Source organism: Zootoca vivipara, chromosome 15 (assembly GCF_965207765.1).
Source record: "Zootoca vivipara chromosome 15, rZooViv2.hap1.1, whole genome shotgun sequence".
Classification (NCBI taxonomy): domain Eukaryota; kingdom Metazoa; phylum Chordata; class Lepidosauria; order Squamata; family Lacertidae; genus Zootoca; species Zootoca vivipara.
The window spans coordinates 14387606-14413735 of NC_142598.1; the positions used below are offsets into that span (position 1 = coordinate 14387606).

The window sequence follows — 26130 nt, forward strand, 5'->3', positions numbered from 1 at the left end:
GTGCTCCTGATTCTGCCAGAGATTTATATTCCAGCATTTTCTCTCAGCTCTCATTTCCTGAATCATACAGATAGCTCAACCAGTACATCATGAGACCCCTAAATCTCAGGGTCATGGGTTCAAGTCCCACGTTGGAAGAAAGATTCCTGCTGTCAGAGGGCCTGATATGGCTACTCTAGAGTAACGACTCCAGCATGGTCTTTTAAGGCTTTTATTAAGTGCTGATTATTTACAGTGTTCAGAGCAGTAAAAATGCATCCTTAAGGTGAGGTGTCAGAACCTCCGAATGGCGATTGGCGCGTTTTCTTCCAGCACCAAAGCTTTGGCAGACCCAACCTCTTCCCCCTACGTTTGCGTCGCAATTCGGGAGTTGGGGGGATTGGCCTCCCCCCCGTGCGTCCAACTTCCTGTCCCACCTGCGGCATGGGCTCCACAACCTTGCCTGAGCCTCGGACACCACTTCCTGACTCTCCGCTGGAGGCAGAGCTCTCCTTACTCTCTCCAGCGCTTGGGGATGGGCTGGAACTTAAGATGGGAGGGACTTCCCTGTATCCCTTGTCCCTCACATCCACCCCCCTCCCAGGCTCCTCTCCCCCCCTCCCTAGGGGCTCTCTGCTTGCTGGGGACGAGTGAAACCCCAAGAAGTCTGTGGCATCCGAGCCTGTGGGTGTAAAAATTTCCCCCCAATCCTGCGATCTTTCTCCTTCCCCCTGAGAAGACGGGAATCCCAAGAAGTCAGTGGCGTCAGAGCTGGTGGGAGTAAAAATGTTCTGCCAGTCCTCTCCTGCCTCTGACGTAGTCGACCTCGGTGAAACCCACACCTCTTCTTCCGTATCCTCAAATTCCGCTTCCCATCTCCATGGAGAGCTGCTGCCTGCGATCCCTCGCGCTTCCTCCTGAGCGGCATGCAATTGCTGCTGTGCCTGCGCTGTGAGGTTCCGTAGCTCCTGCTTCGCTGCTTCGGCCTCCAGCCTCCAATGCTCAGCCTCTTGAGCGCTCATCGCTGCACTCCAAAGTAGCCAAAAAATGATTCGGAGGTTGCTGTCAGAGGGCCTGATATGGCTACTCTAGAGTAACGACTCCAGCATGGTCTTTTAAGGCTTTTATTAAGTGCTGATTATTTACAGTGTTCAGAGCAGTAAAAATGCATCCTTAAGGTGAGGTGTCAGAACCTCCGAATGGCGATTGGCGCGTTTTCTTCCAGCACCAAAGCTCTGGCAGACCCAACCTCTTCCCCCTACGTTTGCGTCGCAATTCGGGAGTTGGGGGGATTGGCCTCCCCCCCGTGCGTCCAACTTCCTGTCCCACCTGCGGCATGGGCTCCACAACCTTGCCTGAGCCTCGGACACCACTTCCTGACTCTCCGCTGGAGGCAGAGCTCTCCTTACTCTCTCCAGTGCTTGGGGATGGGCTGGAACTTAAGATGGGAGGGACTTCCCTGTATCCCTTGTCCCTCACACCTGCCTTGCAGGGGGTTGGAATAGGTGACTTCCAACTCTGCAGATCTATGATTCTATGGCCAGCTCTATCACTTGCAGTCACTCAAAGGTCTCCTACTCCCTGACAAAGTTCCACCTATTTCCCTTTGGCTGCCCATGATGCCTGGAACTGCCTCCTAGAGTCCCTCTGTGCAACCACATCTCTTATGCCAGGCATCCCCAAACTTTGGCCCTCCAGATGTTTTGGCCTACAACTCCCATGATCCCTAGCTAACAGGACCAGTGGCTGGGGAAGATGGGAATTGTAGTCCAAAACATCTGGAGGGCCAAAGTTTGGGGATGCCTGTCTTATGCCCTTGAAGACCCTCCCCAAAATTCACCTTTTCTGGGAAGCCTTTGAGTCATCCTCCCTAAGTCCCTATTGTAACTTTGCCAAAGGATGTCTAACTGAAATACATATGGTCCCACTGGTTCAATTTCCCCTCCTTCCTCGGCTGTTTCTCTGCTGTTTGTATATAGTACAAAAATGCAGACTTTTCCAGGTATCTCCCAATATGCAAGCGAAAAGCATTGAAAAGAATTATGGCTGGATCTACAAGATGAAAACTATAAAATCAGTATATGTAGTGCAATACGATTAAGTTCATGGCTTTCCAAAACTATTTCGTAGCAGTTAAATCCAGCTAGAATAAATGCTGTAATTACCTGAATTTGTTCTTCAGCTGCTAAAAATCCTTATATCTTTTCTGCAGATTACCGAATTCAGCATTTCTGAGGGGGAAAGAGAGAAGAAATAATTATGCTTACACGCGCTAGTCTCCAAGAAATTATCACAAAGTATAGAGCAGTCTTTTCATGCTTGTCTGCAAAACATCTGGGCCAACTGTATCTTGTGTAATCATACTGTATGCAAGGGTTTAATACAAACAATTGAGGCATGACAATGGGAGTTTCGTGAGCATTAGTTTTCCTACTGGGTCAAGTGGGATGGAAAATGCATTCCTGGATGCTGCTCTCTGTCGTCAACAGTTCCATTGGGAGGGTGGAGGAGTTCATTGACGGGTCAAAGCAGCCCAGTAGAGCCCAAGAGTAGTGGCGGGTCTTGGGATCTTAAATTCCAGCAGTGCCCTGCGCAATGCCAAAATCTGGCTTGCACACAAACCTCTCACCTTCTATTCTACATCACAGTTGTGGCACCGATCTACTACCCTTAGTATCGCAAGATTGTCATGAGAGCACTTGGACTTAAAATTGTCAACCAAAAGCTTTACTTTTCTAGTTTATCACCACAACAGTTACCATACTAACACTGGGCTTCAGTAAATAATTTAATTAGACAGCGCCTATATGATATCGAGTGACAGAATAACTTGGCCACAATAAGGAAATTTTGTCCATGGTATGATTATTTTCCAGCTAGTCGTTTTGACGCTTTGGCACCCTATTTGCAAAATTTAACCATACCAAAATACAGACGTGTTTTCACTCTCGCAAGATTGAATATACTGCCTTCGGCTGCACTTGAGGGTCGATTTCCAAAAATTCCACTGGGAAAAAGTTTATGTCCCTGTGGAGATGGCAGTATTGAGTCAGTGGCTCATGTGCTTCTGGCCTGCACTCTTTATGAACATTTGAGGAGTGAGGTTATTACCCCTCTATTATTGTTGCTCAACCATTGCTACTGTGTCCTTTCCTTTAGCAGATAAAGATGATCAGGTGACAGCAAAAACCAATTGCCCCTGCTAAAAACCAAAAAAAGGTTTTTAGCAGGGGCAATTGGAATAATATCTATTCTTTGATTACTGATGTAAACCCCCCCCCAAAGTATTTTATATACCCGTATTTTTCGCTCCATAGGATGCACCTGACCATAGGACGCACCTAGTTTTTTAGAGTAGGAAAACAAGAAAAAAAATTGCTTTCTTGAATTGTCCTAGGCATAGCAGCCAACTCCTAGAAGCCTATGTGCCTTTGCCCCCCCCCCATTAAATATTTGAGGAAGCTTATTTTGCAAAGGGGGAAAGCTCCATTTTTTAAGGATCAGCTCAAAGTTGTGCAGCTTTTTTGCAAATGGGAAAAGCCCCGGTTTTTTTGGGGGGGGGGTGTCAGCTAAGAGTTGTGCATCTTTTTTTGCAAAGGGGGAAAGCTCCATTTTTTAGGATCAGCTCAAAGTTGGTGAGTTTCCTTGCAAAGGGAAAAAAATCCTGTTTTTATGGGGTTCAACTCACAGTTTTGTAGCTTCTTCTATAGGAAAGGAAAGGGTCTCATTTCTAGTTTCCAGACAGATAATCTAATCAGCCAGTCACATGTCTCCCTCTGCAGACAACAATTGAGGCCTAGGCAAGGGGCCGGGAGGGGCTGGGAAGGGAGCTAGCTCTCTTATCTCCCTCTTGATCTCTTGCAATCAGCACCTGAGCAAGTTCCTTTCTCTTTCTCTTTCCCTCTTGTTAGCCTTTAGCTCTTTTTTTAAAACAAAAAACAGCACGATCTGCCTTTAGCCCACGGGGCAATTCAGATCCAGGGACCACACATTTGATCCAAAAGATGCACAGACATTTCCTCTTACTTTTTAGGAGGAAAAAAGTGTGTCTTATGGAACGAAAAATACGATAGTTACCTCTGTCTTCAGTGCATTTTATTTTATTGCTATGGCTCGTGGCTGATGCAAATCAAGATTCTTTCAACCTCATCCAACCTAGTTGTGGCACCCTCTGCAGCGCCCCCAAGGCTCCACACCCAGTGCGCGCCCCTAAACCCGCCTCTGCTAAAAGGCTTACACACATATATGAACCAGGCCAGAGTGCTTTATTTGTGGTATTTTAAAATTTTTAGTCCCAGTGGACTAAATTTGGGCTCACTAGCTCCCCATTTTCATTCAGAATTTTACGAGATTCTGTTCCATATAATTCACCCAGAGCGCATTTCAGAAAGGGAGGGGGAAGAACTTCACGAAGGTGCATCACAAAAGCTTTTAGCCTTTGTGAAAATTTTCAGATCATAAAATATTAAAAGCACCAGCAACTTAACCTCCAGCAAGAGTTACAAACAACTGCCTGCATCTCAGGATATGGATTATATCAACTGACCATTATAAAAACATTAGTGTCTACCATTATGGTCATGTATCACAGTAGTGTACATGATGCCACATAACTGTCTGAAATAGTATATTGCGGCAGCACAATAAAAAGGTTTGACATTTAGCTGCACAGAGGCTGAGGATTTTTGCATAGCTTCATGCAACTACTTGCGGGGTGGCGGGGAAGGAGGGAGAGGGAGAGAGACTGGTTGATTTGACATGTGCCTCTGTATTCTAGCAAGAAAGCAGCTGGGCTCCCAATCTAGGCTTTGCATGGTGTTAGCTGATAATGAATCAGGGGTAGATGGATTGCCTGTCCTCATTTCAACACTTCTGCGTTACAAGAAAACAACAGCTCATTTCCCTAACCCTAGAATTACTTGGAACTCTTCCAATGCCACTTTGCCCTCAGCGATTCTTGCTCTACTTCCATCTCTTCCTTCCTCAAAGGCTTAACTGCTTTCAGATTTGCTTTGTGAATGTACAAAGAGCTTAAAAGCTTGTTCTGACAGCAAGCCCTTTGGGTTCATCTCAAAACAAATTTACTTCTGTCAGGGGCAATGTAAAATATATTTTGCTGTAATTTAAAATAAATTTGTTAAGGAAATTTTTTTTTAGAGCAAATTTCTCCTCGGGTCCACAGAGCAAATTGCACTTTATCGGAAAGAATCCAAACTGCAATTTTGCAAAACAGAGACATTTGCGCTGGGAGATTTTTTTTAAAAAAAACACCTCTGCTGTATATGCACAGCCTTGGAGTAAGCACAAATCTACTTGTGTAAGACAACTTGGTCACTGATTCCTGTTGAATGGCATTCCTTGTAATTGTCCATGGTGCTTATCTTGGCTCTCTTTCTTTTGTTTTGCACAATCCTGGAAATCCAGGAGTATCTCAAAATTTGAGCAGTGATAATTCACTTCAATTTCCAAGAAGCACAAGTGACGAAAGCCAAATTGGCCAATGGGGGCAGCAATCTTTTCACTCACCCATACCCAAAGAGAGTCCCTGGGGATGGCATTACCTTCTGATAGAGCATTGTTCCCATGGGGCATTCTGCCCCAGATTGAAAGAAAACATCACTGGGAAACTGAGGATAGCCAAGTCACTGCCTTTAGTTGCTTCAGGGGTTGGGGTTTTTTGGGCCTTAAAAGGAGAGGGGGGGGGATAGCCTTGTCTTCAAGGTAAGCTCATCCTTAATAAAGAAGCCTTTGATTGTGCCTGCCCTCTGAAGGACGCAATATTCATCCATGTTCATTATGTGTTCTTAACTGCAAAAATTGCTTCCTATAATTTTTGGAGCAGTGTTGTGAGGCTAGCACAGAGAGAAGCTAGAAGACCAAAAGGCAAAATTCATTTTAAAAGGGGGGAGGGGGGAGGATGAGGTCCAAAAGATTCCCTTAAACCCTTTTTGTGCCTTGGTGCTGTGTGGGATTGTGATTCTAGCAAATTGGGGGTCATTCGGCAGCTGGCATGATCATTATTTTTTCCTGGTGGTGCACCCCACTGCCCACTTTTTCCTTAAAGAAAAAAAGACTGGGGATAACCCCCCCCACACACACACAAAAAGTTATGTTGCCACCCGCAAGCCTTGTGGCACTTCCTTTGTCCCCAGTATGGGATAATAATTTTATTTTATTTTTTTTAAAGGTGTGCAAGAAAGAAGGAAGGCCCCCAGACTTCACTGCCTTCCAGCCATGTGCTGTGGCGGGCAACTTCCTTGCTTTTTCCAGTAACAGGACTTCTCTTCATGTCAGTCAAGGAGGAAGAGGAAGGCGGGACATGGGCCAGCCTTGCCATTTCATTGCCTGAGGCGGGGTTCCTTGCTTTGTCTGTTGCCTGCCATGTGCTGGTGGCAGTGACCGTGCTTGTTTGTCCCTAAAGGGACTTCCCTGGATTTGGGGTGAGGGTGCCGCCCAGCGTGGTGTGTTTGTTAACACCATGTTTACATGAGAGGCAGCGCTTACTTGCTGCCCATTCCAAAGATCTACTTTGTCAGAGAGATGGCTGGATAAATCTGCTATGTATGCACATGAAGGTGGGGAGGGCAGAGGGGTGTGTGTGTGTGTAAGAGAGAGAAAGGAGGGGAGAGAAACTCAGGTGTGCATCCTTTCCTCCTTGCTACTAGATAACAACAACGATGCTTGTAATATCAGTTGACTTCTAAAAGCAAGCATGAGGTTGGACCTGGCCAGCGTTGGGAGTATGGAGAGGAGCTGCACTGTCAGACATAGAATTTAAGAGACATATAATTCTGGGCATGCTGAAAAGATAAAGGAGGTAAATTTAATCCAGTCTAGTTACAGGTAGGTAGCCGTGTTGGTCTGAGTCGAAGCAAAAATAAAAAAATTCCTTCAGTAGCACCTTAAAGACCAACTAAGTTTATATTTTGGTATGAGCTTTCGTGTGCATGAGCTTTCGTGTGCATGCACACTTCTTCAGTTTCATGCGGCTCAATGTGGTGCCTTCCATAGTTCTGAAGAAGTGTGCATGCACACGAAAGCTCATACCAAAATATAAACTTAGTTGGTCTTTAAGGTGCTACTGAAGGAATTTTTTTATTTTTAATCCAGTCTGATAGTCTTCGAAGCTTCACGTCTAACCTTTCTTCTTTGTCACAACACAGACATTTCTAACCTCGGGAGAAGAGGTAGAATTTATTCTTGTGGTTATCTTCAGATGTGTGCATTTTCTATTTATCTCTGAGTTATACGTTTCTCGGGCTATCAATATATACACGCACATGGCCTGAATTGTAAGTGGCCGACCGGGAATGAAACCTTGGGGTCATAGCAGATAGCTCAAGGAAGTTGTCAACCCCAGTGTGCAGCAGCTGTGAAAAAGGCGAATTCCGCGGTAGGAATCGTTAGGGAAGGAATTGAAAAAAAAAAGCTGCTAATATCATAATCCCATTATATGAATCTATGAGCCTCACTTCAAAATGGGACACCATGGAGCTGAAAAGGGTTCAGAAAAGGGCAATGAGAATGATCAAGGGGGTGGAGCAACTCCCCTGTGTGGAAAGGTTAAGACATTGGCAGCTTTTTAGTTTAGATTTAAGGTGAGTAACAGGAGACGTGACAGAGGTGCATAAAATTAAAATTTTGCACGGTGTGGAACAAGCGGGATGGATAAAACATTTTCTCCCTCTCTCATAACAGTAGAATTTGGGGACACCCGATGAAATGGAACATCAGAAGATTCAGATTTTAAAAAAAGTACTTCTTCACAGAGCACACAGTTAAATAATGGAACTTGCTCCCACAGGAAGTAGAGATGGCCACCAACTTGGGAGGGTTTTAAAAGAAGATTAGATAAATTAATGGAGGACAAGGCTACCAACACCACTAGCCATGGTGGTTATATTTTTTCTCCACTGCCGGAGGAAATACGTTTCTGAATTCCAGTTGCTGGAACGGAAGAAGAGGAGAGATCAGGTCCTGTCTTGGGGCTTCTAGTAGTAGTACCGGTAGTAGTAGTAAACAGGGCTGCCTTCAGATGTCTTCTAAAAGTCAGATAGTTTATTTCCTTGACATCTGATGGGAGGGTGTTCCACAGGGCGGGTGCCACGCCACCACCAAGAAGGCCCTGTAGCCTCTCAGGGAGGGAACTGCCAGAAGGCCCTCAGGGCTGGACCTCAGTGTCCGGGCTGAATGATGGGGGTGGAGACATCTGGTTGGCCACTACGAGAACAGGATGCTAGACTGGCCTAATTCAGCAGGTTCTTCTTATGTTCTAGCATCACCTAAAAAATGTTTGGTTGGTGTTTTTTTGCTTTTGCTTTATATTGATCTCTCCATCTCGAAGATGAAGCCAGCTATCTGGTGGTAAAAGGACTAATGGATGAGCTGGGGTGTGGATGGATGAGCTAGTCTACTTATAACATTCCTCTCAGTAGCTGGGATCAGAAGCAAGTTCTTCCTGGGAGCAGACAAGATGACCTCAGCAGTCCAAGGGTATTTTAGAGGTAGAGGTAGAGGAGGTGGCACTGTGTAAAGGAGCTGATGGGTTGGCCTAAGAGGTGGGAATTGGTGGACTAAACCAGAGTTTAGCTAGAGGGGGATTAGCCAGGTTTTTTGCCCCAGGTGAAGCCTCCAGAGGGGCAACACTGAGGCTTCCAGCCAGTGTTTGTGTGTATGCATGGTTTTGGGGTTGTTGTTTTTTGCCAAATTGGGTCTTTCACCTGGGTGAAATAAACCCTAGTTCCGCCCCTGACTTAACTCCCTCCTCTCTTACAGATCTCACTTGGAGTAGGCCTACTGTATCTAGCTCTGGGCACTCCAGTTTAAGAAGCATCCTGACAAACTAGAGAACGTCCGGAGGAGGGTGGCAAAGATGGGGAGGAGCCTGGAGAGCCAAGTCCTATGAGGAAAGGTTGAAGGAGCTGGGTAGTGTAACATAGAGAAGAGATGACTGTGGGACAATATGTTGCTCATCTTCAAATATCTAAAGTGCTGTTACATAGATGGTGGAGCAAATCTGTTTTCTGTTGTTCCAGGTAGTAGGTCCTGAACTAATAGCTTCAAATTATTGGGGGGGGGGGAGTTTGAATTAATCATGAGAAAGAACTTCATACCTAAAGGCATGAAGGGTTTGTATACCAATCAGGGGGCCATATTCAACCAACTGGCCCTGATGTGGGAAACCTATGTGATTTTACGTTGTGAACTGCCCTGAGATCTACAGTTACAGGGTGGTATACAAATTTAATAAATAATAAATAATAAAATAAAATAAAATAACCTACACAATAACTTCAGCTAGCTCCAAAGGGCTTCCCTGCACTCTCCTTTTTCTGTGCCCCTGACCAATTGGATTGGTGTGGGTGGGCTGGGGGAACCCCCAGAGCAGGACATATGGGGAGGAGAGGGCAGATCATTCCATCAGGCAAACAGAAATGCTTGCGCTACACTGAATTCCTCCCAGGGATCCTGTGGTGGAGTTTGACATTCGCAGGGAGTTAAGACTCCATGACCTTCAACAAGATCCTTTCTAACTCCATGATTCTATTGTCTCCCAGTTCCTACTTGAGTATCTTCTGCAGTTCAGAAAACATCACTTTCTGTGCTGTTGTTGTGTTGAGAGGATCACGATTCCTCCTCTGATGGTTCTTTTCCAGTTTTGTATATTAGCACATCAGTGAAGACAGACCATGTGGAATAAACCTTTACCTACATATTTCTCTGTGAGGCTAGGAATTCTGACGCCGCTTCCAGCCATTCAAATAATAAGTAACTTAAACAGAAGCAACCCAAGTAATGAAGATGATTTGGATGTGGTCCAGATGGTGCTACCTTATTTGCTTAGACACCATTTATTACTGTTACATTTTATTACGGAGTAGTAAAAATTTATAAGGCAACATCCTGTGTTGTTTCCCCACTGGGATAAATGATACAAATGTACTATTAAATCTCAGTGCCTTCTACCAGCATGCCAAGCTCCATTCCATTTCTGTTTTCATAATGTGTCAACAACTTGCTATTTTTGCTCAGTGGAGCTTTTTCTGTATTTAAGATATATAAATCTTCTGCAAAAACAGGAAGCTCCAAAGGCTCACAACCCTTATATCTCCCTCCTATGACGTTTAACAGCACGGTAGTTTAAACAAGAACCTAAACAAAGAAATTTGAGGTTGCATTTTCTTGCTTTTTCTGTAATGAATTACAGGTTCTCACTGGGACCATCGGATAGCTAAAACTAGATAGCTAAGAGTAGTCATCAAGGTGGGTCATGGGTTTGGCGTCACCCTACTGACAGTGGTATTGTTGCTGCTTACCAGAGTGGTAAGGGACGCGAGTGGTGCTGTGGTCTAAACCACAGAGCCTAGGGCTTGCCGATCGGAAGGTCGGCAGTTTGAATCCCCGCGACAGGGGGAGTGCCCATTGTTCGGTCCCAGCTCCTGCCCACCTAGCAGTTCAAAAGCACGTCAAGTGCAAGTAGATAAATAGGTACCGCTCTGGCGGGAAGGTAAATGCCGTTTCCGTACGTTGCTCTGGTTCGCCAGAAGCGGCTTAGTCATGCTGGCCACATGATCCGGAAACTGTCTGCGGGCAAAAGCCAGCTCCCTCGGCCTATAGAGCGAGATGAGTGCGCAACCCCAGAGTCGTCCGTGACTGAACCTAACAGTCAGGGGTACCTTTACCTTTTACCAGAGTGGTGCAAGGGCAAGGCAGAGTGGAGGTGAGATTAGGGCAGAGCCAATCCAGTGCTTCTAACAGTGTGCTCATGCAACTCTGGCCTCATCCAATCTAATCCAAAAGCAGCTGTCAGGAGGGCAGCTCCAAAACCTTTACTCCACTATTCTGGCTGTTCATGATGCAAAATACAAAAACAAAATAAATAAAAAACCCACAACAAACCAGAGGACAGTCAGAAGACAACCCTCATTTTGAAGTACTGTAGTAGTTCTCTATTTGAAGGGCTGTCTGGTCCAAAGCCTGTTTACAGAGAGAATTTAGAGAGTTGCCCATCAATAATTAGGACATCAGCAGCAGGCTGAGCAGGACTACAGGCTACCTTGTCAAAATGTTCTCCACTATGATGAGATGTATTATTTCTGCTTTATGGTAGCTATTGTTTCTAATTCTATATCAATACTTATAAAGTAGCACATGCAAACATCGTGCAAATCTGAGTCCTCTTTTTCCTTCTTTTCAGCGATGCATAAGTAGCCATGCTAAATCCCAGTTCTCTCTCATGGCCAGACATGGGCTTTCGAAGGAAGAAGTGATGCCCTACAAGCAAAATCTGAGCCTAAAGAACGGAACTGCTTGATCTTTGAAGCAAATATGATTGATCACCTCACACTGTGCAGAGGACAAAGAAGTACAGAGGATCCCGTCCAGAGCTTTACATCCTGTCACCAGCTCACCAAGGGTGAATGATCCTTCACTGTATATCACTGAGATGCACAGGGCATATGTGTGTGTGTGTGTGTCCCCATGACATTCTGCCTAGGGGAAAAGTGCCAGTGCCTGGGCTTGCAGAGGGCAGCTGAACCAACAGTGGGTAGTAGCACTGCTTCCTCACCTCAGCCCCATCTCAGAAAGAGAGGCAGCCAGCAAGGAGGGAAGGAGTGGTAGAAACTGCAGCAATTTGGCTGTGCTGCAGAGTCGATGATACTAGCAACGTTCATCATTTCAGTAGAACAAACCTCCCGGACCCTCCAGCAGATGCTGCAGCCACAAACCTGACAGCAGACTCATCAGCCTTGCCACCAGCAACAGTATTGGCTGCTGCTGCTGCAGCTGCCACAGCTGATCTTGCATTGGGTACTGAAACACCATACTTCTCCCAAGCCTCTAAAATAGGAGGAGGCTCTGGGCTCATTTCAGATCTTAATGTCTCCAAAGCTCAGCAAGATATCGGGGGGGGGGGATATGGACCCTCCACTTGTAGTACCACTTATTCCAGAATCAAACTGATTGCCAGCATCTCAAGGTTGCACAATTCTGGGAGTTAGTAGAATCAGATAATAATCATCGTGGGAAAAGGAGATCATAAATGAAGTGCAGGCCTGCAGATTGTCACATCTTGAGGTAGTCAAGCCAGAGCTGTGATCTCTCAAAGACTGAGTGACATTGCTAGACAAGAGGAAATTGCCCTTGTGAAACCTGGGATGTTCTTGGGGGATCAGATATTTCAGATTACACCAGCCCCTTATCTTGCGGAAATCCACTATGTGGAATACCGTAGACTCCTCAGTGATGCTAGGTTAAATGTCCTGGAATCGGAGGTATTGTTGGGAAGGTACATGGGAGTCCCATATGCCCAGATATTTTGTCATTGTGCCCTGGGAGTGGTTGAGTCAACTGAACATATTCTTTTGATCTGCCCATTCTATGCAAATCTTACGACAAAAACTTATAGCTCCAATCCTAGACCAACTTAGCCCTGTAGCCAGAGAATGACAGGTTTTGTTTCTGCTGAACAAGTTTACTAGAACAACAGCCTCCTTGGTGGCCAAATATTTCTTTTTCTGGCCCTTAAGCGTCGTAAAGTCAAAATTGACAGCATTGACATGGGTCTAAATGTATAGCCTACTTCTTATTGTCGGTTTAAGTTTTAAGTTCTTTTAGATGTTTAGATGTTTTAATTTTTGTATGGATAAATGTTTATTTCTGACTGACGGTCAAATAAAATCTGATGATTGATAACAGATGAACTACATTCAGAAGCCTCCATGCTCCAGTTTTTTTATGCAATTGCCCCTTGACTTTTAAAGGAAAAAAGGAGTTGTCCATTAAAGGAGATGTCAATCACCACGAGGCACAGAGAAGAAACAAGGTTGACTGTGGAAGTTGCAAAATGCATCTACCTTCTCTTTTAAACAAAACATAAATAGTAGCTTACTCAAATTATCATGAGAATGCACACATATAAACAGAAAGAAGAAATGCACAGCGGATTAGTAAAAACAGCAAATGTTAAGATAAGCAGCCTACACGTGACACATGGACAAACAATAAGAAAACAACCCTCTTATACCACCTAGCAACCGCATTTGCTGCATTCAGTGTAGCCGCGTCGGGAGGGCGGAATGAACTCAAGCCTTTGGGCTCCCGTTTTATGGCTGTAAAATAACTAAAATAAGGTGGTAAGTGAAGAGAAAGCAGGCTACAATAGTGGCTCGCAATACTATAAAGTTTAACAAGTGCTGAAATAAGAGATTTTAAAAATATATATTATATGTCCATTATGACTTTGGATTGAAAATTTTAACAGCGCTTTTACAGCTCTAGTGAAGGTAGCAAGAGCTATACAGCTGGCATAAAAGGAATAACTGTATAAAATGTGACATATTAGCAATTGAAGGTTTTCTTTTGTTTTTTAAATCACACAGAGTTCTTTTTCTTTCTTTTTAAGCCACCCAAGTGGGTTGAAAGTGCTTTGAAACTTATTTTGTAAAGCTGTCCTTTACTTGCTAGGAAAAGAGCGTAGCAGGTGCCGAGAGGGGTTCCGTGAGTGCAGGAATCACCTGGCGCTGGCCACTGAGCAAGAGACGTCTGGGGCTAGGGAGCAGAATCCAGATAGCAGAGAAAGGTTGAGCTCTGCAAGACCTACGAGAACCTCCAGTGACAGCTTCCGAAAAGAGATATGCTGCTTTGACAGGTGAGCATGGCCAAGCACCTGAGGAGCCAAGCAGGCCTGCTGAGTGCTCTCCCTTCGACACAAGGTAGGGCAGGACAGGCTCAAAGAGGCAGGCCTCTGACTTGGAGCGGTGCTTTCTATTTAGCGACTCAATTTTCTCAGGCTGTACAGTGGGAATCATGTGCTGCAAATTTAAATGGGAGTGTGAGGTCTCAGTAGTTAAAAGCTGTGAAGGGTTCCAGTACCTTCAGCCTTAAGTCTGCCAGGAAGAAACACCTATAGATCCATGTCTGTATGGGATGTTTTGGCCTTAAATGGATTTTGCACTCGACGATTGGAGAGTGGCAGACAAAAATGATGGATTATGCAGAATTAGCGAGACTTACTAGCGGGATCCGGAACCAGGGGGAAGCAAGGTTCCTAAAAGACTGGAGTAAATATGTGGACTATATGGAAAAGAATTGTAGAAGTTTAAAAACTCTTGCAGGGTTGAAATAAATCCTGCGAATTGACTTTAAGGGGAAGAAACAAAGAAACTGCGAGATAAGCTTTGATTAGAAAACCTAATGAAGGGAGGGAGGGAAGTCAAAATAGAAGATAGTGGGAAAGATCAAAAGAATAATGTATGTTACTGTGATATTTTGAATATTTGCAAATTTTGGTTAGATGTTTATAAATGTGTGTTAATTGGAAAATTTAATAAAATGTTATTTAAAAAAATAAAAATAAATGGATTTTGCACTTACCAAGTTTTGCCTCCGTATTCCTTGGCAATTTTAATTGTGTGCCTGGGGGAATGAGCCAACGAACCTGGAGTGGGATAGGGTTGCCCACTATAGCAGTGGTTATGGGTTAGTGGGCCATATGGTGTTGGGGTCTTCAGAAGCCAAGCTAGGCTAAGCAGGCTAGGACTGTACACTTGGCTTTAGAAATGGACAACTGGGCCAGTTGCATGAGGGAGCAGTTTCCCAGAACAGAGAGAGCAAAGCGTATCAGAAATCCAGTGGGATCCAAGTTTTCCTGCCCTGGGTGGTGTGTGCAAAGGTATGTGGTGTCTAAGAAAAGTTCTGCGAGTGTATTTCTGGAGGGAGGCTCTTCCTTATGCATGCTAATGGGTGACAAATGCATACATTTACCTATGGTTTGCAACGCCAGGTGCATCCTCTTCTATATCATGGCTTGGCTAGATTAAGAGATCAGACAGGGTGGAAGGTAGCTGCATGAACTGGAGGTTTCATGCTCTTACATCTAACTCAGAATCATAGAATCACGAAATTGTAGAGTTGGAAGGGATCCTGAGGATCATCTAGTCCAACCCCCTGCAGTGCAAGCATCCTGACCACAGCTGTCCCAGGGGATGGGCTCGAACCAGCAACCTTCTGGTTGACAGTCAGGTGCACTGACCCACTGTGCACAATACTTCCTTTCACCAAATAATATTGGTAGAGTTCAACAAACCAAAACTACAACTTCCTTATTCTGCATGTCTAAGCTTTTTCTTTACATACTTTTCTTACATCCATCCATCCATCCATACCTTTAAAGTCCTATACGGCCTACGACCCTCGCACCTACGGGACCGCCTCTCCTGGTATGCCCCACGGAGGACCTTACGGTCTGCAAATAATAACATCTTGGAGATCCCGGGCCTCTGGGAGATTAGGCTGGCCTCGACCAGGGCCAGGGCCTTTTCGGCCTTGGCCCCGGCCTGGTGGACCACTCTCCCACAAGAGATCAGGGCCCTGCGGGATTTGACATCTTTCCACAGGGCCTGCAAGATGGAGTTGTTCCGCCAGGCCTTTGATCAGGGCTCAGCCTGACTCCCTTTCTCTTTTTGTTTAAGGATGAGTATGAAAAAGGCCTCCCAGCATTCTCATGGGCCCATATAAGAACAGCGTAAACAATTGGGCCTGATGAGCATTTATTGTTCCCAACCCTAATCCTGCAGAAAGCCATCTAATTAGATTTTAATTTGATCCTGACTTGTTTTTAGGAGGTAGTTTAATTATTGTTTGATTTTACACCAATGTTATATATTTGATGTTAGCCTCCCTGGGCGGGGAGGGCGGGATACAAATAAATGATGGTGATTTTTCTTGGCAACCTAAATATTTTGGAGTTAAGCTGCTAGGGACATGCTTAAAATGACAGCAAGGCTGAAGTCATTGGTAACACAGTGGCTGATATCCCCTTCCACTGAAAGGGGCGTGAGAGAGTGGGGACATCATGGTTTTCTAGATCCATTTCAGTCAGGCTTCAGGAATGGATTTTGAACACGAAACTCGCTTGAGATGAACTTTGCTGAGACAGAGAGAACCGGGAAGCGTGACCCTGTTGATTCTCTTGGTCCTCTTTGTGGGAAAGAGCCTTTGCTCAGTGGTAGGGCATCTGCTTTGCATGCAAATGGTACTCTGTTCCATGCCTGGCATCTCCAGACAGGGCTGGAAGTGTCCCCCATCTGGCTCCCTAGAGAGTTGCAGCAGTCTATGCAGCTTCTTTGGGACGTGGGTGGCGCTGTGGGTTAAACAACAGAGCCTAGGGCTTGCCAATCAGAAGGTCGGCGGTTCGAATCCCCGCAATGGGGTGAGCTCTTGTTGCTTGGTCCCAGCTCCTGTCAACCTAGCAGTTCGAAAGCATGTCAAAGTGCAAGTAGATAAATAGGTACCGCTACAGCGGGAAGGTAAACGGTGTTTTCGTGTCCTGCTCTGGTTCTCCAGAAGCAGCTTAGTCATGCTGGCCACATGACCTGGAAGCTGTACGCCAGCTCCCTCGGCCAATAGAGCGAGATGAGCGCTGCAACCCCAGAGTCGGTCACCACTGGACCTAATGGTCAGGGGTCCCTTTTCCCTTTCCCTTTATGCAGCTTCTTAGTAGCTTTCAATACTATCAACCACGGTAAACTTCTGGGTAGGTTCCCCAAGCTGGGCAAGGGGTGCACTGTTTGGCAGTTCTGCTTGGAGGGTGGATTCTTGAAGGTGGCACTGGGTGTCCGTTCTTGTGCTTTGAGATTCCCCTGGGTACAAGAAACCAATGGGATGACATGAGACCATATAGGTACATGAAATCACATGCATATTATGCCCAGCTTTGTCTCTCTTTTCCCACTATGTGTAGGTGGGGCTCTGGGTATCATGAATCAATGTGTGGGCATGGTAACGGACTGGGTGAGAGAGAATACACTGAGACTCGGTCCAGGTTTATGGGGTGAACAACACGAAAGATATGCAGAACCAATTATACAAGAAGCATAAGACCGCAGCATACTTATGGGCCCAAATAGACAAATGTAAATAATGGGAAAGGGGTTTTCCTTTGCTTGCTAAATTGGGAGCAGTGAAAAGGGGCTGGCACCATAGGCTGCAGACAGATTAAAAACAATGCAGGTGTATTAATTAGGCATTAATTACCTTACCACACTTTTTACTAAAGGGCTTCAAATTTAAAAGAATTAAGCTGAATCAAACAAAGCCACCTCAACGAAGCGAACCAATAAACGAGAGAGATGCACGTTCTTCTGGTTAGCTAAGCTAGCCAGCTGGCTTTAGCTTTTTCTTTCTTGCAAAGGCATTCAGGCTTGCAATTGAAATATCTCCGAGTGATGTGAACTGATTTCACTTTGCAGGTGAAGCCAGGAAGTGAAATTGCCCTACAGGGACACAGAAAGGATGGGAGAAGGGGAGAGACTTGTGCTGTAAAGGTGTGGAACTGCTTGGTATTGCAGGCTGAATTTTTCTTTTATTAAGATTACCGTTTTATCAGAGGGTTTAAATGCTTAGGGTGGAGCTGCTCAGTCACTGGTGAACCATATAACTATATTGCTGTACTCAAAGTTTGCACAGGTGAAGTAATTCCTATATTCCCAAATCAACCAAATCTTGATGTACACACCTCAAAGCTAATCGGAATTTTTAAAAGAACTGTCACCTGTTAAATATTTATTTCATTTATTTATTCAATTAGATATATTCAATTAGATATATTATTATATATTCAATTAGATATATTATTATATATTCAATTAGATATATCATTTATTTATTTTAAAAAATAGATATAGGAGAAATATGCAAGCCATCCCACTTTTAAAGGACAGGAAACATTTCCATCATTTTCTCTCCTTCAGAATGTCACCTGGGAGTTTAGTTATACAACTGCAGCAGACTAGCGCTCTAGGCACACCTGAGCTCCCTTTTCTCTCCAAACTACATATGCAAGGCAGCGACTGCACCAGTATTTCAATCTTCTCTGGCTGGAGATTGTTTGTTCATTCACATCCAGTCCATCACTGCCCCTAGCTGTCAGAATTTCCATAAGCCTCCCAAGGGTTAAATGCAAAAGAGCAGCAGATGTAGATGTCGCCTGCATAATAACAATCCGGCCCAAATCTCCAGACGGCCTCACCCAGTGGTTTAGCGAGACCAGATGCTGAGATCCTCACTTCTACACAGTTGTAAAGGTGCAGGAGGCCTGAACGTCTGTGCGTCTGACTACCCCACAGGCAGCGCCCCCACCCCACCCCATTGCTTCCACCACAACGCCCCTCTTGCCAATAAGGAGGTGCTCTGCCATGCCACATGGCTGCTCGTCTTGCGGAACGCTACTCCGCTCGCAAGCTTGGCAAGAGGAGGGTTGTTCCAGCACGCAGAGAAGACAAGTGGCAATGCCTTGTGGCACACCTCCTCTTACACAGAGTTTGGGGAGAAGGTGTGTGTTCTGACAAGTGGCAGAAACCAGGGGAATGGGTGCGGTGGTACCAGGGGGAGGCACATTCCTGTTTTGACCTCGCCTACAGGGCACCCGAAGGGACGCAGGTGGTGCTGTGGGTTAAACCACAGAGTCTAGGGTTTGCCAATCAGAAGGCTGGCAGTTCGAATCCCCGTGATGAGGTGAGCTCCCGTTGCTCGGTCCCTGCTCCTGCCAACCTAGCAGTTCGAAAGCATGCCAGCGCAAGTAGATAAATACGTACCGCTACAACGGGAAGGTAAACGGCATTTCCGTGTGCTGCTGTGGTTCTCCAGAAGTGGCTTTGTCATGCTGGCCACATGACCTGGAAGCTGTACGCCGGCTCCCTCAGCCAATAATGCGAGATGAGTGCCGCAACCCCAGAGTCGGTCACGAGTGGACCTAATGGTCAGGGGTCCCTTTACTTTTACAGGGCACCCAAAAGAGAATTTCCTTCTAGCCTAATTGCAGTGTGGGCATTGCATCTCTAGTTGTGACACACACACACACACACACACACACACACACACACACACACACACACACTCGAAAACACCCTCTGGGCTGCAATCTAGGTTGAAAGACTGCAGCCAAGGGAAGGAGGGGACCTGCAGGTCAAATGGGGAGGCCCTCGGGGGTCAAATGTGGCCATGGTCCAGTGGTTCACCACCCCTGCCATGAGCCAGCAGCTGTAGGGCAACGCAACAGCCTCCCAGAGCCACCTTCTGGGATATATTCCAAGACAAACTGACCCAAATTCATCCTTTTCCTGATTAAGTCACCAGGAGGGCAACAGTGGCCAGTCCTTTCCCCTTCTTTCCCATAAACCTCCAAGCTCTTCACTTGTCCCTCATATCCACAAGCTTCCTGCCTGCCTCCCATTCACAGGTGTCTCTCAGCTGCTGCTGCTGCTGCTGCTTCTCCTCCATCTGCACTTTGTCACCTGACGTGCAGGAACATTTGTGGAACATGCTCTTTCCCACAAGGTTGCTGCGGATGTGATCAGTCCTACATTTTACAATCTACCTGTGCCTGCAGCGAAGGGTTGACCAGAACCCCAGGTACTGGGACGTGTGGAGGGAGTGACTCCCTGTGGCTGCCGCAGTCACCAAAGCAAAACATCCAAGTAGGTGGGGGAGAAGGGAGCTTGGAGGGAAGGCGAGGAGTTCAATATGGAAGGTTTTAAAATCTGAAACAGAGAAGAACTGTAGGTTCTAATAGTCATCTCATACCCGAGGTGAGCCATAAAATTTCGCAAGGTTTACGTTTTTGAGAAAGGAAAAGCACCTTTGGGTGACATCACTCATCTTAACCAATTTGAAGCTTCAGGGGAAAGATATAAAAAGCCCCCACTGTCAGATTTTTTGAGTAACATAACCAAGGACCACACATGCAACAAAACTCTAGCTTGTTTGGCGAGGCCTTTTAGAACTTGGCTTTCTGCTGCTTACTGGATTGATTGATTGCCTCCTCTGCTTTTAAATTACCATATTGATTTGTCATTGTTTTTATTGATCTTGTTTTACTGTAAGCCACTCCAGGAGCCTGCTGGTTGAAGAACAGCGTACAAATACTTAAAATGTTGACACTCCTGTGAACTTCCACGCTTGGACACAGTATACCACAGTGCGAGATGTTAGTGTGAGCTCCCAGCGACATCTGGTTCACCATTGCTGGGAAAGGGAATGCTGGATTAGAGAGAGCCCTTTGGTTTCATCGAGCGAGGCAATTCCTATGCGTTCACACCTTTTCTAATACCTTCAGAGGTTAAAGGTGGCATTTGATGAGAGCAGCCATGCAATGTGACTCACGTACAACAAGTACATTAGGCCTGCTCCGTAATCCACTTTGCAGGGAGTGCAGGCCAATTATCGCTCCCCTCAAACCAAGTCAAGCAGCCTGTCGTCAGCAGCTTCAAATTCTAAGGTTCCGTTTTTTTGTTCTCTCTGTTTGCTCTCGACTAGTGGAGACAGCTGCTGCCCGGGTCCTGGCTTGTTGCTAAGCTTCTTGAAGCAAATCCTCTCCCTTTCTGACTTTTCACATTCATTTCCTTTTGGAGCTTGATGCTTGCTGGGGGCACCATTAAAAAAGTTCCCCTAGCCTAAAACCTCTAACATGAGCTTATTTTGCTTCCTTCAGAGATACCCTCTTGCAAGTGACAGTTGTTGCTGCGCCTTTGCCCAGATTTTGCCATTTGCTGCAGCGAGCCTGACAGCTCTTAGTGTTCAGTGACAGCAGCCACTGAATAATTAAGGCAAGTCTCAGAATCGACAGAAATGTTTTCCAAACAATTCCAGAGCAACCTAAAGCCTAAAAATAAAGCAGAACAAGGCTATAGTTTCTCATCTGTTCTGAACAGATAATAATAAAACAAAAGCCTTTATTTTTCATAAGAAAATAGTGGTGGATGTAGTAAGTAACAGCAATAACAATGATTATAATGTCATTTGTTTGTTTAAACGATTTAGATGTTGCTCTTTCCAGGGGATTTACTACAGCAACAGCAAATATTTTTATCCTACCCATGTGGTGGCAACAACAACATATATTTGTATCCCACTCATCTGGCTGGATTGCCTCAGCCACTCTGAGTGGCTTCCAACACATATGAAAATGTAATAAAACATAAAATATTAAAAAGCTTCCCTATACAGGGCTGCCTTCAGAGGTTATATAGTTACTCATTTATTGATAAATTCAGTAAGTAATAATACTAATAGCAGCATGTATAGAGCACATTTTCATGATGAGCAGGTTGCCCTTACCTGCTCACTGATTTCCCCCTGAAACTACCCACTTCAGTGTTACAAGGGAAAACTGGATTTTCATTGGAAAATGTAGTTACACCCTTAAGTGTCTGTGTTTCCTTTATTCAAACCAGCAGCTGTAGTTTGCAGGCAGTACCAGCAAGGCAACTTAGAGACGCCTCTTCTGCTTTTGGCCTCAGAAGACCAGGCAAGGGTCTTTTAGTAGCTCTCAGTGGTTTACATACTGGGTCTGAAAAGGATGCTCCACATATTACCTGTTACAACTGGGTTGGAGACATTCCTACTCAGATCACAAAGTTCACAGAATTCTCATCGCTTCTGTAGCAGCATTTGAGCCTCTGCTGGGCATTTCTGGTGATGGGTCTGCTCCAGAAATGGCCATTTGTGTAAAATATGGCTGCCAGTATATTGACACGGAAAGCTCTCGGGGACCATGTAACACCAATCCTGAAAAAGCAACGCAAGTTGATGATTTCATATTGACCTACGAAGCCCTAAATGCTTTGGGGCTCAGGTATTTCATAGAATCATAGAATTGATTGAAGAGGTTGAAAGGTACCAGGAGGGTCCTCTAACCCAACCCCCTGCAATGCAGGAATATTTCCCCTAACATGGGGCTCAATCTGAATCTCATGACCCTGAGATTAAGAGTCTCATGCTCTACCAACTGAACTATACCAGGAAGAACTGCCTCTCTCTTTATCAGTATTTATTTGACCTTTGAGCTGGGGGCCAGACCCATCTCAAAAGCAGGACACCAGGTGACAACATGAGATAGGACCTTCTCCATGGCAGCATCCTTATTTTGGGTTGCCCTCCTCAAAGAGATGAGCCACCTGTGAGTTTTATTGGCATTCTGGTCCCAGAAGAGACTCACCCAGGCATTTATGAGTGGTTAGTTGCTTATGCAGTGAGGATGTAATGATAACAGAAGAACAAGTCTTGTTGAATTGGATCCAGCAGGGCTTCAGCAATAGGTAAGTCTTGCTAACCTAGTAAGTGTTATTTGCAAGGTGCCTTGAATTTTATATAATCATAGAAAGTGATCACATAAATAAAAAACAAATCAGCAATAATATTCTGACACAGTAGAATTTCCCCTCATTTCCCTTTTCTGAAATTATTTTCTCCCTAGAACATGCATTCTCCTCTGAGATCCCATGGAATTAATTTCACCTCTGCTCAACCTCCCTCAGTTCATCCCAAAATCTGTTTACTCCTTATTTTCCTGAGCCTTCTTTAAGCCACATCAGCCTGACCTGATACGATGAAATGCCTCAGTTCTCCTGGATGTTTTCTATTCAGCAGCCACCAACTATGATGGGCTAACTTGCATATCCTTCTCCACAGGTCATCATCAGTTCCAATATTACCTGTAGGCCAACTTCGGTTTAAGCTTTAAGTTCAGTTTATGTATGTGCCATAATAAATTGTGTCCAAAGTAACTCACAATATCATCTTTTTATTATCAAAATACATACAGATTCCCCCCCCCCCAGGAGGGCTCACCTGGAATTTTTTTTCCCAGGAGGGCTTGCCTGGCAAACTTGTTACATACTGTCAGAGGGTCATCGTGGCTACTCTAGAGTAACTCCACTTGAGTCCAGTTTGTCTTTAAAAATCTTCTGTTCTTATATTCTTTAGAGGCATATAAAACCACACTGTAACACATTTTAAAAAGTCGAAATTTTCGTTTCCTTAATTTTCTCTTAAAAAGCACCCAAACAAACAAATGAAAAATGCGGTTTTCAGGCAGAGCACTGCCAGTCAGGAGGAGTCTTATTTGCCTTGCTAGGGCTAATTTGACCCAATACAGGTGTGTGCTTGTCTTCGCAGTTGGAAAACAGTGCAGGTGCATATTTACGCACCAGCAAAAATACAGTATTATTGAGACTCTCAATCCCAAGTATACAAACACTCTCCTGTTGTGGGGTGTCAGTCAACTTAAGCCAAGGTACCGTATGTGCTCCTTGTTCTATTTGCAAAGAGTCCTGTACTCATTATGCAGGCACTTGCTGAGCAAAGCAAAAGAAGTCAAGTAGTTCTGGGGCATGTGCAGAGTGCCAGCTGAACAGACCACGCTGGTAATAAGCCACAACTGGTAGGGATAGGCTGAATGGCCTAAGTTTTGTTTGTGTCTATTTTTCATGTGATCATTGCAAAGAGCTTCCTAACCCATCTATGTGTGGAGGGGTGGTTTGTTTGTTTGTTTGTTTGTTTGTTTGTTTGTTTGTTTTGTTTTTTCAGATGTGGGGGAAGGAGGAATCAACCTTAAGTCCTCTAAAAAGAAAATAAAGGAGAATGAGAACTTACACAATATTAATTCTATTGAATTTTTTTAGAACTCAGTAGGCTCAGAAGACTCCAGCCCTTTTGTGTAGATAGAGGAAAAGCAGCCATAAATCAATAAAAACCAGCACTTCGCCTCTTCTCAATTTAGCTCTGTCTGGGTGAACAGATAATTCCAAACAGCAAATATCTGAGGTGTCTGAATTTCAGGCAGAGCTCTGGGGCCATTTCATTCAGGTACAAACCTCAAGCCACCCCCTCCCCCCATTACTTCTGCCACAGAGCATCTCTCACTGTGGAGCAAGTTGAATCATCACACAGTATTGACTGGCGATCTATTTTCAGCCTGCAGTGCTACGCTGGGCATACCATGCACAGGAAAACCAAGATGCAGCAAGAATGTAATAAGGTCCCCAATTATAGCAAACAAAGAAGCATAGATGAAGGCAGAGCACACACACTGCCCCCTCACACACAGTTGCTTAAGGGACATGCAGGATTGGGCCGTGGTATCACAGTGCTCCAACTGACCCACCCAACTTTGGCTATGCAGAAGCTACCATCAGTTACCATTAAGAAAGCCTGCTCACAGCTTGCACAAGTTTGCGTCAACTCTTACAAACACACTTCTCTTCTGTACTGAAGAATGGGGGAAATCAGCAAAGAGAATAAAAGATGGATTAATTCTTTGCATTACTACAGAAGATGTCGGGAGCGCCACCCATATCTTACAAAATATTCCTGGCATTACTTTTGAATGCTTAGGCCAAACACAGGCAGCAAAAGATAATGTTTTAGAGTAAAATGGCAAAGTTCTTGTGACGGGGCGTAACTTTGCTAAAATCAGTTCCCTTACTGGAAGGTGCTTCAAAAGGAATGCAGGAAATTATGAACATATCCCAGCAGAGAGCTTTATTAAGACTACTGTGAAACGTCTAGAGCAGGGGTACTCAACCTTTTTATACCTACCGCCCACTAATGCATCTTTCTTGATGGTTAAAATTTCCTTACCGCCCACCAGTGCTCAATGGAAGGAGGATTCAGCTTGTGCCGTAGAACCCCCTACTGCCCACCTAGAATCCTGAAATGCCCACTAGTGGGTGGTAGGGACCAGGTTGACAACCCCTGGTCTAGAATATGATGTCTTCCTGAGGAATAATCAATGTGGCTTCTACAAGTGGAAATCTTGTCCCACCAACCTTTTAGAATTCTTTCAGGTGTCAATATATGGGGGCATGATTACTGATGTTCAGCGTTTTTAATAAGGCCTTTGCCAAATCTAGTAGCCAATCACATTGCAACAAAAGCAATACCTATGGCTCCTTGTTAATTGCAGCATGATCTACACAGGTGAGCAGCCTCTACACAAAGCCTCCAGGCAACCCTTCAGTGCAGCAATTTTGAAAAAGGGCTTTTATGTGAGTCGGTGCTTCTTCGATACGAGCCTGCCGGTTTCTGTGATTTCGGTGGCTCCACAGTGCCACCTTTTAAGATGGCTACAAAAACACACACCAATTCAGCAGTGGCTCATAGACCACTTTGCTTTCAGCAGATATCAGGAGCTCTGAATAATTCTTCGCCTGTGTTGAAGCAAAACATCTAGCAGCCAGAGCCAAGCCCTGGTGGCACAGGTGGTCTCTTGGTTACCACACCCAGAATACATCACTCCAAGGAAGGACACACTCTTTTTTTGGTCCTGCACAGAATGGAGAAGGGGAGAGCTGGCTGTCACTGCTGTGACAGCAAAGGGCGGCAGGGGGGGTAGCAGTGGCAATGCTGCCACCTGAGGTGGTGCAGACTCTTGTTCTAACCTAGGTAGCAAATGTTTTCATCCCTTGTTCTGACCTCAAATAAATTAGGCAGCAAATAACTTCCATGGAAATGTTTCAGTACACCATAGTACTACAGTGGAACCTCGGTTTATGAACACCTCGGTTTACGAATTTTCGGTTTACGAATGCCGCGGACCCATCTGGAACAGATTAATTCACTTTCCATTACTTTCAATGGGAAAGTTTGCTTCAGTTTATGAACGCTTCAGTTTATGAACAGACTTCCGGAACCAATTACACCCATGCTTCGGGTTAAGTACGCTTCAGGTTGAGTACTCCGCGGACCCGTCTGGAATGGATTAATCCACTTTCCATTACTTTCAATGGGAAAGTTCGCTTCAGTTTATGAACACTTCAGGTTGAGTACTCCGTGGACCCGTCCGGAATGGATTAATCCACTTTCCATTACTTTCAATGGGAAAGTTCGCTTCAGTTTATGAGCGCTTCAGTTTATGAACAGACTTCCGGAACCAATTGTGTTCATAAACCGAGGTACCACTGTACTCTGATAAGTGATCATGCCCCCTTCCCCACCACAAGAAAGAGCTAATCCTCTACAAATTAAACAATTCCCTCTTAATTTGTATGTGTTTTGCCTTTTCCTAATTGTGCACATTTTAAATACTGTTTTACCTGCTGGTATTTCAAGCGCCACTTAAGCTAATGTTAACATACTTTACAGTAGGCAAGTCTTACTGAAATGTAATGGAATGTACTTCTTAACAGAAGTATTGCTGAATATTCCACTTCCTGGCTAGGAAATACAAACTTGTAACAATTGCCTCACTGCAATTGAGTATTACAACTCCAACCATCTTCTAGATTGAACCGTCTTCATCTGAGCTGAAGAACAATTTAAGGACTCCTCCCTCCCACTTGATTCCCCCTTCCCTCACCATATATTTGAGTT

The 26130-nt window shown here is 44.9% G+C and overlaps 1 protein-coding gene across 7 annotated transcripts in view; it reads right to left on the bottom strand.

The window, feature by feature from the left end:
• Positions 1-26130, bottom strand: part of ADGRL3 (adhesion G protein-coupled receptor L3) — a 506197-nt gene that overhangs the window by 386321 nt on the left and 93746 nt on the right. For all 7 annotated transcript variants that reach the window (XM_088658771.1, XM_088658770.1, XM_088658773.1 and 4 more), the window contains exon 2: positions 2145-2210. The gene's annotated coding sequence lies outside the window, so the exon portion shown is untranslated. The remainder of the gene's footprint in view (positions 1-2144; positions 2211-26130) is intronic.